The sequence below is a fragment of the Saccopteryx bilineata genome, chromosome 7, assembly GCF_036850765.1.
Source record: "Saccopteryx bilineata isolate mSacBil1 chromosome 7, mSacBil1_pri_phased_curated, whole genome shotgun sequence".
Classification (NCBI taxonomy): Eukaryota; Metazoa; Chordata; class Mammalia; order Chiroptera; family Emballonuridae; genus Saccopteryx; species Saccopteryx bilineata.
Genome location: NC_089496.1, coordinates 20,829,117 through 20,841,443, shown reverse-complemented (window position 1 = coordinate 20,841,443; position 12,327 = coordinate 20,829,117).

The window sequence follows — 12,327 nt, the reverse complement described above, 5'->3', positions numbered from 1 at the left end:
GCTTGCCAGACAAAAAACAACTCAAGGAATTCATTACAACCAAACCAATGCTGCAGGAAATATTAAGGGGCCTGGTGTAAACAGATAAAGTGGGAAAAGAATACAGAAAAAAGAAAAAGAAAAAGGAATACACCTTTAAAGAAGAAAATGGCAATAAACAACTACATATCAATAATAACCTTAAATGTAAATGGATTAAATGATCCAATCAAAAGACATAGGGTAGCTGCGTGGATAAGAAAACAGGACCCATACATATGTTGTCTACAAGAGACACACCTTAGAACAAAAGACACACACAGATTGAAGGTAAAAGGATGGAAAAAAATGTTTCATGCAAACGGAAATGAAAAAAAAGCTGGGGTAGCAATACTTATATCAGACAAATTGGACTTTAAAACAAAGGATATAATAAGAGATAAAGAAGGCCACTACATAATGATAAAGGGAGTAATCCAACAGGAAGATATAACTATTATAAATATCTATGCACCTAATATAGGAGCACCCAAATATATAAAACAGACTTTGATGGATTTAAAGGGCGAGATCAACAGCAATACTATAATAGTAGGGGATTTCAATACCCCACTAACATCACTAGTTAGATCCTCAATAGAGAAAATTAACAAAGAAACAGCAGACTTATTGGAAACACTAGATCAACTCGATTTAATAGATATCTTCAGAACCTTTCACCCTAAAGCAGCAGAATATACATTCTTTTCAAGTGCTCATGGTACATTCTCTAGGATAGACCACATGTTAGGGCACAAAAGTGCTCTCAACAAATTTAAGAAGACTGAAATCATATCAAGCACTTTCTCTGATCACAACGGCATGAAACTAGAAATGAATCACAGCAGAAAAGCTCAAAAATTCTCAAACACATGGAAACTAAATAGCAGGGTGTTAAATAATGAATGGATTAAGAATGAAATCAAAGAAGAAATAAAGAAATTCCTAGAAACGAATGACAATGAGCATACAACAACTCAAAATTTATGGGACACAGCGAAAGCAGTGCTGAGAGGGAAGTTCATAGCACTACAGGCACACTTTCAGAAGCTAGAAAAAGCTCAAATAAACAACTTAACCCTGCATCTAAAAGAATTAGAAAAAGAACAGCAAGTAAAGCCCAAATGTAGTAGAAGGAAGGAAATAATAAAGATCAGAGCAGAAATAAATGACATAGAGGCTAAAGAAACAATACAGAGGATCAATGAAACTAGGAGCTGGTTTTTTGAAAAGGTAAACAAGATTGATGCACCTTTAAGTAGACTCACCAAGAAAAAGAGAGAGAGGACTCAAATAAATAAAATTAGAAATGAGAGAGGAGAAATAACAACTGACACAACAGAAATACAAAATATTATAAGAAAATACTATGAAGAACTGTATGCCAAAAAACTAGACAACCTAGATGAAATCGACAAATTCCTTGAAACGTACAATCTTCCAGAAATCAATCTGGAAGAATCAGAAAACTTAAACAGACCAATTACACCAAAGGAGATCGAAACAGTTATCAAAAAACTCCCAACAAAGAAAAGTCCGGGGCCCGATGGCTGCACAACGGAATTCTACCAAATATTCAAAGAAGAACTAACTCCTATCCTTCTCAAACTATTTCAAAAAATTCAAGAGGAAGGAAGACTTCCAAACTCCTTTTATGAGGCGAGCATAATTCTGATTCCAAAACCAGGCAAAGACCACACAAAGAAAGAAAATTATAGGCCAATATCTCTGATGAATATAGATGCTAAAATTCTCAACAAAATATTAGCAAACCGGATCCAACAATATATGGAAAAAATCATACACCATGATCAAGTGGGATTTATTCTGGGGAGGCAAGGCTGGTACAATATTCGTAAATCAATCAATGTGATTCATCACATAAACAAAAAGAAGGAGAAAAACCATATGATAATTTCAATAGATGCAGAAAAAGCATTTGATAAAATCCAGCACCCATTCATGATCAAAACTCTCAGCAAAGTGGGAATACAGGGAACATACCTCAACATGATAAAAGCCATCTATAAGAAACCCACAGCCAACATCATACTCAATGGGCAAAAATTAAAAGCAATACCCTTAAGATCAGGAACAAGGCAGGGGTGCCCCCTTTCACCACTCTTATTTAACATAGTCCTGGAAGTCCTAGCCACAGCAATCAGACAAGAAGAAGAAATAAAAGGCATTCAAGTTGGAAAAGAAGAAGTAAAACTATCATTATTTGCAGATGATATGATATTGTATATAGAAAACCCTAAAGTCTCAGTCAAAAAACTACTGGACCTGATAAATAAATTCAGCAAAGTGGCAGGATATAAAATCAATACTCAGAAATCAGAAGCATTTTTATACACCAACAATGAACAGTCAGAAAGAGAAATTAAGGAAACAATCCCCTTCACAATTACAACCAAAAAAATAAAGTACCTAGGAATAAACTTAACCAAGGAGACTAAAGACTTGTACTCGGAAAATTACAAAACATTGATAAAAGAAATCAAGGAAGATACTAACAAGTGGAAGCATATACCGTGCTCATGGTTAGGAAGAATAAACATCATTAAAATGTCTATATTACTCAAAGCAATTTATAAATTCAATGCAATACCAATTAAAATACCGATGACATACTTCAAAGATATAGAACACATATTCCAAAAATTTATATGGAACCAAAAAAGGACACGAATAGCCTCAGCAATCTTAAAAAAGAAGAATAAAGTGGGAGGTATCACACTTCCTGATATCAAGTTATACTACAAGGCCATTGTACTCAAAACAGCCTGGTACTGGCATAAGAACAGGCATATAGATCAATGGAATAGAACAGAGAACCCAGAAATAAACCCACAGTTCTATGGACAACTGATATTTGACAAAGGAGGTAAGGAAATACAATGGAGTAAAGACAGCCTCTTTAACAAATGGTGTTGGGAAAATTGGACAGCTACCTGCAAAAAAATGAAACTAGATCACCAGCTTACACCACTCACAAAAATAAACTCAAAATGGATAAAAGACTTGAATGTAGGCCGTGAAACCATAAGCATCTTAGAAGAAAACATAGGCAGTAAGCTCTCCGACATCTCTTGGAGCAATATATTTGCTGATTTATCTCCACGGGGAAGTGAAATAAAAGACAGGATAAACAAATGGGACTATATCAAAGTAAAAAGCTTTTGCACAGCTAAAGACAACAAGAACAGAATAAAAAGACAAACTACACAATGGGAGATCATATTTGACAATACGTCTGATAAGGGGTTAATAACCAAAATTTATAAAGAACTTGTAAAACTCAACACCAGGAAGATAAACAACCCAATCCAAAAATGGGCAAGAGAGATGAATAGACACTTCTCCAAAGAGGACATACAGATGGCCAATAGGCATATGAAAAAATGCTCAACATCACTAATCATTAGAAAAATGCAAATTAAAACCACAATGAGATATCACCTTACACCAGTCAGAATGGCGCTTATCAACAAAACAACACAGAATAAGTGCTGGCGAGGATGTGGAGAAAAGGGGACCCTCCTGCACTGCTGGTGGGAATGCAGACTGGTGCAGCCACTGTGGAAAACAGTATGGAGATTCCTCAAAAAACTGAAAATCAAACCGCCTTTTGACCCAGCTATCCCACTTTTAGGAATATACTCCAAGGACACCATAGAACGGCTCGAAAAGGAGAAATGCACCTGCATGTTTGTGGCAGCATTGTTCACAATAGCGAAGATCTGGAAACAGCCCAAGTGTCCGTCAGAGGATGAGTGGATTAAAAAACTTTGGTACATATATACTATGGAATACTACTCAGCCATAAGAAATGATGACATCGGATCATTTACAATAACATGGATGGACCTTGATAACATTATACGGAGTGAAATAAGTAAATCAGAAAAAAAACTGAGATGAATCCATACATAGAAGGGACATAAAAATGAGACTCAGAGACATGAACAAGAATGTGATGGCAACGGGCGGGGGGGGGGGTTGGGGGAGGGGGGAGGGGGTGAAGAAGGAGAGAGGGGTTAGGGGAGGGGAGGGGCACAAAGAAAACCAGATAGAAGGTGACAGAAGACAATTTAACTTTGCGGGAGGGGTATACAGCACAATCAAATGTCAAAATAATCTAGAGATATTTTCTCTCAACATATGTACCCTGATTTATCAATGTCACTGCATTAAATTTAATAAAAAAATATTAATATTAAAAAAAAAAAGAAAAAATAAAAATAAAAATAATAAGTAAAAATCTGTTGTATTAAGTGGAGCGAAGACTAAATACAATGGAGACTTTGTGTTGGGAGGAATGCTAGTGAGTTAAAAAGCAATGTAAAAAGTGCCCAAAAAGCCACAAAAACAAACAAATAGAGGTAAACCAAGAACAAAAGCAGAAGAAGAAAAAAAAGAACAACAACAACAAAAAAAACCCCACAAAAACTTGAGTCCCAAATTAAATAATTTGTTCGTGATTGAGGCTTAAATGGGAGGAAAAGTAAAAGGAGAAAAGAAGAAATGAATAGAAAGGAAAAAATAAGAGTAAGAGAGAAACGAAGGAAGAAAAAAAGGAAAGGAAAAAAAAAAAACAAAAGGGGAGAGAGTGAGAGTTAAGGGTTTTGGAGTGTAACCCTAAAGGAGAGTTAGGATGAAGAAAAGAAATAAAATGTAACACTCATGGGTAGTGTAGTTCAAGAAAAGGGTAGCATAAGATGGGCAGAGAGTAAAAGGTCCGAGGTGGAAGAAATAGAAATAATAATAAAGGCAATAAGATAGAAGAAAGAAACAATAACAACAAAGAATTAGTGGAACAAGTTATAAAGTCTGTGGATTTTTCTTGATTTTGAGAGGTTAACTTCTTCCTTTTTTCTTTTCTCCCCCTCTTCCTGGTCGGTGACTCTGTACCCCAGGTTCTGCCCCTGTGTCACTCTTAGGTAGGAATTTGCAGTTGATGGGATTCTATGGCAATGTCATATAATTGGCTTTAGTCTCGCTGGTAGTCAAGGCTTGTTGGCGTTTGCAAAGTCCAACGATGAGAGAGTTTGCTTTCCTGGAGTCTCTTTCCTAGTCTCCCCTTCCTGAATTAGCAGCCTGGTGATCCAGCTATGAGGCTGCCACTGCTTCTGTCTGGGGAGTAAGAGGCTCAAAGAGCTGGGAAATCCCCACTCTATCCTCACTCAGCGCAAGGCTCTGGGTAAGGCTCTGGCAGTCAGAGCCTCCAGCGTAATCAGGTGGGGCTGGGAGTCAATTGTTGTCAAGGTGACTGTTCAGCGCCTATCATTCAGTTGGACCACTCAACCCAGGCTTTCCACACTTGGTAGCCTGTTTTGGCTGGGAAGAAGAAGCACTAGTCGCTGTTTGCTTTATGGATCTTAATATCTGCCAAGTCCCTCTTGTTAGGTATATCCCTGAATATGGAGGCTCTGTCAATCAGAAGTTGCCCCCGCCCCTTTAGCGAAAGGCACTGAAAAATATCATGCCTCTTGTCTTGGATCGCTGAACTGGGAGAGATCTTATCAATTAGAGCCCTGTGGGTGCGTAGATTTCGTGGGTTAAGCTAATTTCAGTGATTGGATCTGCAGCTGTGCTCCAGAAAGTATTTCAGGCTGCCTGCGCGCCCCTCCCCCCAGCGCTTGATTGTTAGCTTGAATGGCTGGGTGAGGTGCCCCGCCCACGGAGAGAATCTCCTGACTAGGAAAGACAGCCTTGGCGCTGCTCAGGGCGCATGCGCGCGCGTGCACGGTTTCTCGGTACGCCAGTGGCCGGGGACCTTGGTTCGGGGCACGAGCGGGGTTTCTCAGCACGCCAGTGGACAGGGACCGTGGCACGGGGTGCGCGCGCGGTTTCTCAGGGCATGCTGGGGCGGCTGCCAGTGCCCAGGCTGCCGTCCCCGAGTGTGGGCGGGCAGCTGCACGTGTGGGTTGACTCACCACAGGTGTACTCTCTCCTCAGCAACAGTCCTGTTGCTTTCAGTGTGTGTGTGGAACTCCGGAATGCTCCGAGGATAAATTTCTCTGTTTCTAGTTGATAAATTTGTTGAGATTTTGGGGAGATCTGTCGGACGCGCTGCTCACGGTGCCATTTCCGTGATGTCACCTTATTATTATTTTGAAGCAGATTATAGAAGTTAGAGCTTTATGTTTTTAAATACCTCCTAAAGATCCCTTGCAGAGTTGTTTTAGGAAATACACTCACCTATATAAGTTCTTCACTTCTTTTTAGCTCTTCTACTGTATTAGGCTTTATTCAGGGAAAAAGTATTAACTGTTAGTAGATTTTAAACAAGAAAATGACATAATTTTTTTTTTATAATAAATTTTTATTAATGGTAATGGGATGACATTAATAAATCAGGGTACATATATTCAAAGAAAACATGTCTAGGTTATTTTGTCATTAAATTATGTTGCAAACCCCTCGCCCAAAGTCAGATTGTCCTCCGCCACCCTCTATCTAGTTCTCTGTGCCCCTCCCCCTCCCCCTAACTCTCTCCCTCCCTCCCATGTCCTCCCTCCCCCCACCCTTGATAACCACCACACTCTTGTCCAAAAAATGACATAATTAAACTTATACTTTTGAAAATCACTCAGGTTATAGTATGAGAATCAAATGGGTAGTAATGGGTGTGGGAGCTAAGTGAGGAAGTCATATAAGAGGCTATTAGCGTGATCACACAAGGAGTAATGGCATTTTGAATTTAACAGCAAAGTTGAATTTAAATGTCAATTTGCAAATTTTGAGGAGCTAGAGTCAACCAGATGAGGAAAAAAATTATAAAAACCATAATGGTTTTTTGGCTTGATGAGCTGGTGAGAATTTTGCAGCTTTTTCCTGGGAAACACTGGAAGATTTTAGTTAGCAGGATTATGCTTTTCATGGGGGTAGGAAAGACAGAAGGAGAATACATTTGTGGGAGCAGTTATTGGTTCATTTTGTACAAGTGCAGCTTGAGACATTTAAGTGGATAAATGTGCTTGCAATTGCATAAATTTTCTGGAACTCAGGAGGATACCGAACTAGTGATGATAATTACGGCCATGAGAATAAATGCGGTGATTTGGGGGGAGATTTTGCAGACTAAAAGAGGAGAGGGTGGGAGACTATCGACATTTAAGCAATGAGCTAAAAAGGCTCACCCTCTGCGTATCCCATCTGGAAAATGTAGCTAAGACCATCAGGAAATTGTGATACCACCTACATCAAGGGAAGGTAGAGTTTCATATAAGACAGTGCTCAGCCTGACCTGTGGTGGTGCAGTGGATAAAACATCAACCAGGAATGCTTTTTTTTTTTTGTATAAATAAATTTTTATTTTAATGGGGTGACATCAATAAATCAGGGTACATATATTCGAAGAAAACATGTCCAGGTTATCTTGTCATTCAATTCTGTTGCATACCCATCACCCAAAGTCAGATTGTCCTCCGTCTCAACCAGGAATGCTTGAGGTCACTGGTTCAAAACCCTGGGCTTGCCTGGGCAAGGCACATATGAGAAGCAACTACTACAAGTTAATGTTTCCGGCTCTTCCCCACTCCCTTCTCTCTCTCTCTCTCTCTCCTTTCTCTTAAAACAAACAAATAAATAAACTAAAATCTTTAACAAAAAAGACAGTGCTCAACATGTTACATGCTGCAGAGACATTAAATAAAAACTGCACAGAGTCTATTGGATTTACCAAAATAGAGGTCATTGATCACAATAGTTAGAGCTGTTAGTGAGCTGATGGTAAAGTGTGATATAAGTGACCTGAGAGGTAATTAACAGGTGATGAAGCGAGACAAAAAAAAGTGGACAGCTCAAAGAACTGTGGTTGCCAGTAGTATGTGCTTTGTGAAATAGATGAGACAGAAGGCCGTTGTGGAGGGAGATGTAGACTCTTAAGGTACCAGAAATATAAGCATGCTTCCACAGACAAGAGAAAAAAGTATAAGAGAAAAAGGAGAGAAGAGATAAAAAGAAAGAGGCCTCCACAGAGGCACCTGTGGGTGGATTCAGAGTACTTCCTCAGACATTGGTCTGAGGAAGCTGACAGCTCTTCTCTGTGAGAGGAAGGGAGGGAAAGAACAGGTGTGGTTGCAAAGTACTGAGGTAGCTTCCCTCTGCTGGCTTCTGATTTTGTCTGCGGAGGAGGAAGAAAGGCCATTTACTGAATGAGGAAGGATTAGCTGGAGTCCAGGTTAATGGAGAGATTTGAAATATCTGCTTTGCCGAGTAAATGAAACAGCCAAGAAAAAAAAAAACACTAAAGTTTGGCAAGCAGCAAGTTGCATTTTGTCAATATTGGAGATCTGAAAAGTGTTGTGATACCAATGTGCCTGTTTGTGCAATTTTGTTTGAAAGGTTTACCAGTATGGGTGTAGGCACAGAGAAGATGAGGAGTTGGATTGATCATGTATTGTCATGTAATTAGGAATGACTGATGGAGGAAAACAAAAAGTAAGTATTATAGATAATGGCAAGAGATTGTTGATGTGATGAACTGTGGAGTCTAGAGAAAACAAGAAAGTAAAGACTGAATATAAGAGATGGTCCCAGTGGTGGAATCCAAATAACTTAACAACTGGTTCTCTGCCCTAATGACCATTTTAGGTATAAAAAATGATACACTGAAAGGTAGTTTATTATTTCATGCATTTAAATCTTAAATAAAAACAATAAAAGAGGTACATAAAACTAGAGTATGTTATAAAAAAGTTTTAAAATATTAATGAAAAAATATTAAATAACACCTGACAATAAACAATAAAACTGTTATTTAAGGTATTTCCATATTGCTTCTTGATTGGTATACTCACTTGCAATTTTTTTCACCTATAGACAAAATGATCATTACTATGAGCGCTTAGAATACGCTGTTGCTCAGATGAACGTTAAAAAAGAGTAAGGAATGTAAATTTATGATTTCCACATTTGTCGGCTGCTTATCTGCCCACCTTAGAGAGAACGCTGATTACAAGTGCCGTTTTATTAACCGGTTCGCCAAACTCAAAAAATTAGGTATGGGTTCCACCAAATCAGTGTGAACCAGCTGAATCCCACCACTGGATGAGATCCCATTGAAGAGATCAAGGACTAGTAGTCTCAATAGTCAAAAGAACAAATGCTGTGGCAGTGACTGGGAGAAAGTTTCTGGAGGAAAGAAAGTTGTGGTCAGAGATTAATGTGGTTAATGCTTCAGTTTAGGAAGCTTGTGGTGGATCAGTGCTAGTGAATGAACCTGGACCAGGAAGGAGGTCCCGGATCTGGCTGTTTGTGGTCAGAGATTAATGTGGTTAATGCTTCAGTTTAGGAAGCTTGTGGTGGGTCAGTGCCTAGTGAATGAACCTGGACCAGGAAGGAGGTCCCGGATCTGGCTGTTTGTGGTCAGAGATTAATGTGGTTAATGCTTCAGTTTAGGAAGATTGTGGTGGATCAGTGCCTAGTGAGTGAACCTGGACCAGGAAGGAGGTCCCGGATCTGGCTGTTTGTGGTCAGAGATTAATGTGGTTAATGCTTCAGTTTAGGAAGATTGTGGTGGATCAGTGCCTAGTGAGTGAACCTGGACCAAGAAGGAGGTCCCGGATCTGGCTGCTGGGGTCAAGATGAAGTAGATGTCACTGGAATTGTGACATTAACAGATGATCATTAGAAATTCATTCCTATTGAAGTCACCAAGGATGGTGGCAATGCTTGGGATCTAGAAGAAGACTGATCACTGATCTGAACCATGAAGTTCTATTGTATAGGATAAAATTGCCAGGCAGTTGAAAGATGTATAGAATTGAAAGAGAAAGATGATATAATTCAAAGCAGGAAAAGGAGCACTCTGGGGTCAAGTTTAGATGATATGTATGTTTTATTTAATTGTGTTTATAAAATTTGATTACACTGTTACCATTGAAATAATGAGTTTTTATATACATGCACACACACATACATGCACATAAAAAGATTTACAGGCACACGTGTACATACTCAATGAACATCTAGTTTTGCTTACAAATTAGAACAATCTGGAAAATAAAAAACTCAAATATTCCTAAACAAGAGCTGTTTGAGGCAGGTGCTTGGTAAAAATTTGAATAAATTAAAGAATAATTTAGCATTTAAAGACTTTTTCCTTTTGCTTATTCTTTCTCAATAGGAGTATGCATTAAACTTAAGATTTACAGGGATATCTGACTAGTCAGCTCAGTGGTAGAGCATTGGCCTGGCGTGTGGAAGTCCCAGGTTTGATTCCCAGTCAGGGCACACAGGAGAAGCACCCATCTGCTTCTCCACCTTTCCCCCTCTCCTTTCCCTCTATCTCTCTCTTCCCCTCCCACAACCAAGGCTCCACTGGAGCAAAGTTGGCCCGGGCACTGAGGATGGCTCCATGGCCTTTGCCTCAGGTGCTAGAATGGCTCCAGTTGCAATGGAGCAATGCCCCAGATGGGCAGAACACCGCCCCCCAGTAGGCATGCTGGGTGGATCCCGGTCGCGTGCATGCAGGAGTCTGTCTCTCTGCCTCTCTGCTTCTCACTTCAGAAAAATACAAAAAAAAAAAAAGAAGATTTACAGGGATGATTTAATTTCATAGATTTGCAGCAAGCTATGAGATGAAGTCTGCTAAAATATAGTAAAATTTAAAAATAGATAAATCTTATTTTAATATTATTGTATTATATATATTCTATATATTTATTTAATAATTTCTTAACTGGTCATATGGGGCTTAAATAAAAGGATTTTCTCCTTCTATACCTTTCATAATATTGTTACAAAAGAGATTTTGTGCTCTTAGCTAGATTATTTCCAGTTCTAGCAAAGAATTGCAAAAATTGCAAGGAAGTTTTTTGTACTGTCTCTTGAAGTTAGGCTCTTTTCAATCAAGAAATTTACTATAAAAATAAATTTGGTATCTGACATAAACTTTAAAGATTCTACTTTTGTTCTGATTATTTTTAGAAACACATGGTTCTGTATTCTTTCTCTGAATTCCAAAGTTAATAATTTCCCCTGCCTTTCTAACACCAGAGAAAGCATTAATTTCTAACACCACAGCTAAAGCATTCATTTATTCATAAAAATTTAAAAAGCCATGTATGTTTATTTGAAAAGAGGCTGTGATGGTTAATTTTATGTGTCAACTTGACTGGGCCATGGGGTGCCCAGCCATGTGGTAAAACATTCTGTGCGTGTCTGTGAGAGTGTTTCTGGCAGAGATTAACATTTAAATAGACTGAGTAATACAGGTTTGCCTTCCTGGATGTGGGTTGATCTCATCCAATCAGTGAAAGGCCTGAACTGAACTAAAAAGACCAACCCTTCTTTGAGTGAGGGAGAACTCCTGCCTGCTGGCTTGAGCTGCTGTACTGGTCTTTTCCTGCTTTCACACTCCAGCTGAAAAATCGGTTTTTCATGGATCTGCAACCTGCTGCATTTTAGACTGGTTTGTCTGCCACTGGCACTCCTGATTCTCAGCCTTCAGACTCGAGCCTTCACACCATTGATTCTCCTGAGTCTCCAGCCTGCTGACTACTCAGTTTCCATATCATATAAGCCAGGGGTCTCAAACTCACGGCCCGCCGAACAATTTTAGCCCGCAGACTAATCCACAAAGTCAAAATATTTTGGATAAAATTAAGTAAGCCTAGGGGCCTACTTGTATTTTTCATTTCTCTAGCATCCTAGCTAGATATTAGCTTAGTTAACAGCAGTTGTGATGCGAACTACAGTTTCTGGTCGTTTTGTGACACTGAGTAAACTGCATGTACGATTGTGCTTGTTGTACTGATTTTTTTTTTTTTTTAACTGCAGTGAGAAAAGTGTTGCGTAACAGTTGCCTTTTGTAGACCTAGTGCGGCCCGCCGAACAGCTGTGATCTTGCTCTGTGGCCCACATGCTGAGTTGAGTTTGAGACTCCTGATATAAGCCTATCTCCTATAATAAATCTCTCTATACAGGGTGGGGCAAAAGTAGGTTTATACTTGTTCATATAGAAAATAATACAATAATTAATAAGAAATGTAAGATCGGTGGACAATAGGGGATGGTCATGTGGGGAACCCAGACCCGGGAACTTTGGCTAGGACTGCCCACAACCAAGCGCGCCAAAAGAATCTTCCCAGGAACCCTTTGGAAAAGAGCGACCATCTGACAGCCAGTGAGATTTCACCACGTCATGTTAGTTTGACCACCCTAGGGACCCGTTAAATATCCCCCACACAGGGCAATCCTTGCGATGTGACAGGCCTCCATCTTTCCTCGGGGCCAGGGAACCTCATCGGGCAGGATGCGGATGCACTGTACTCAATAAAGCCTTTTGTTATTCCACAC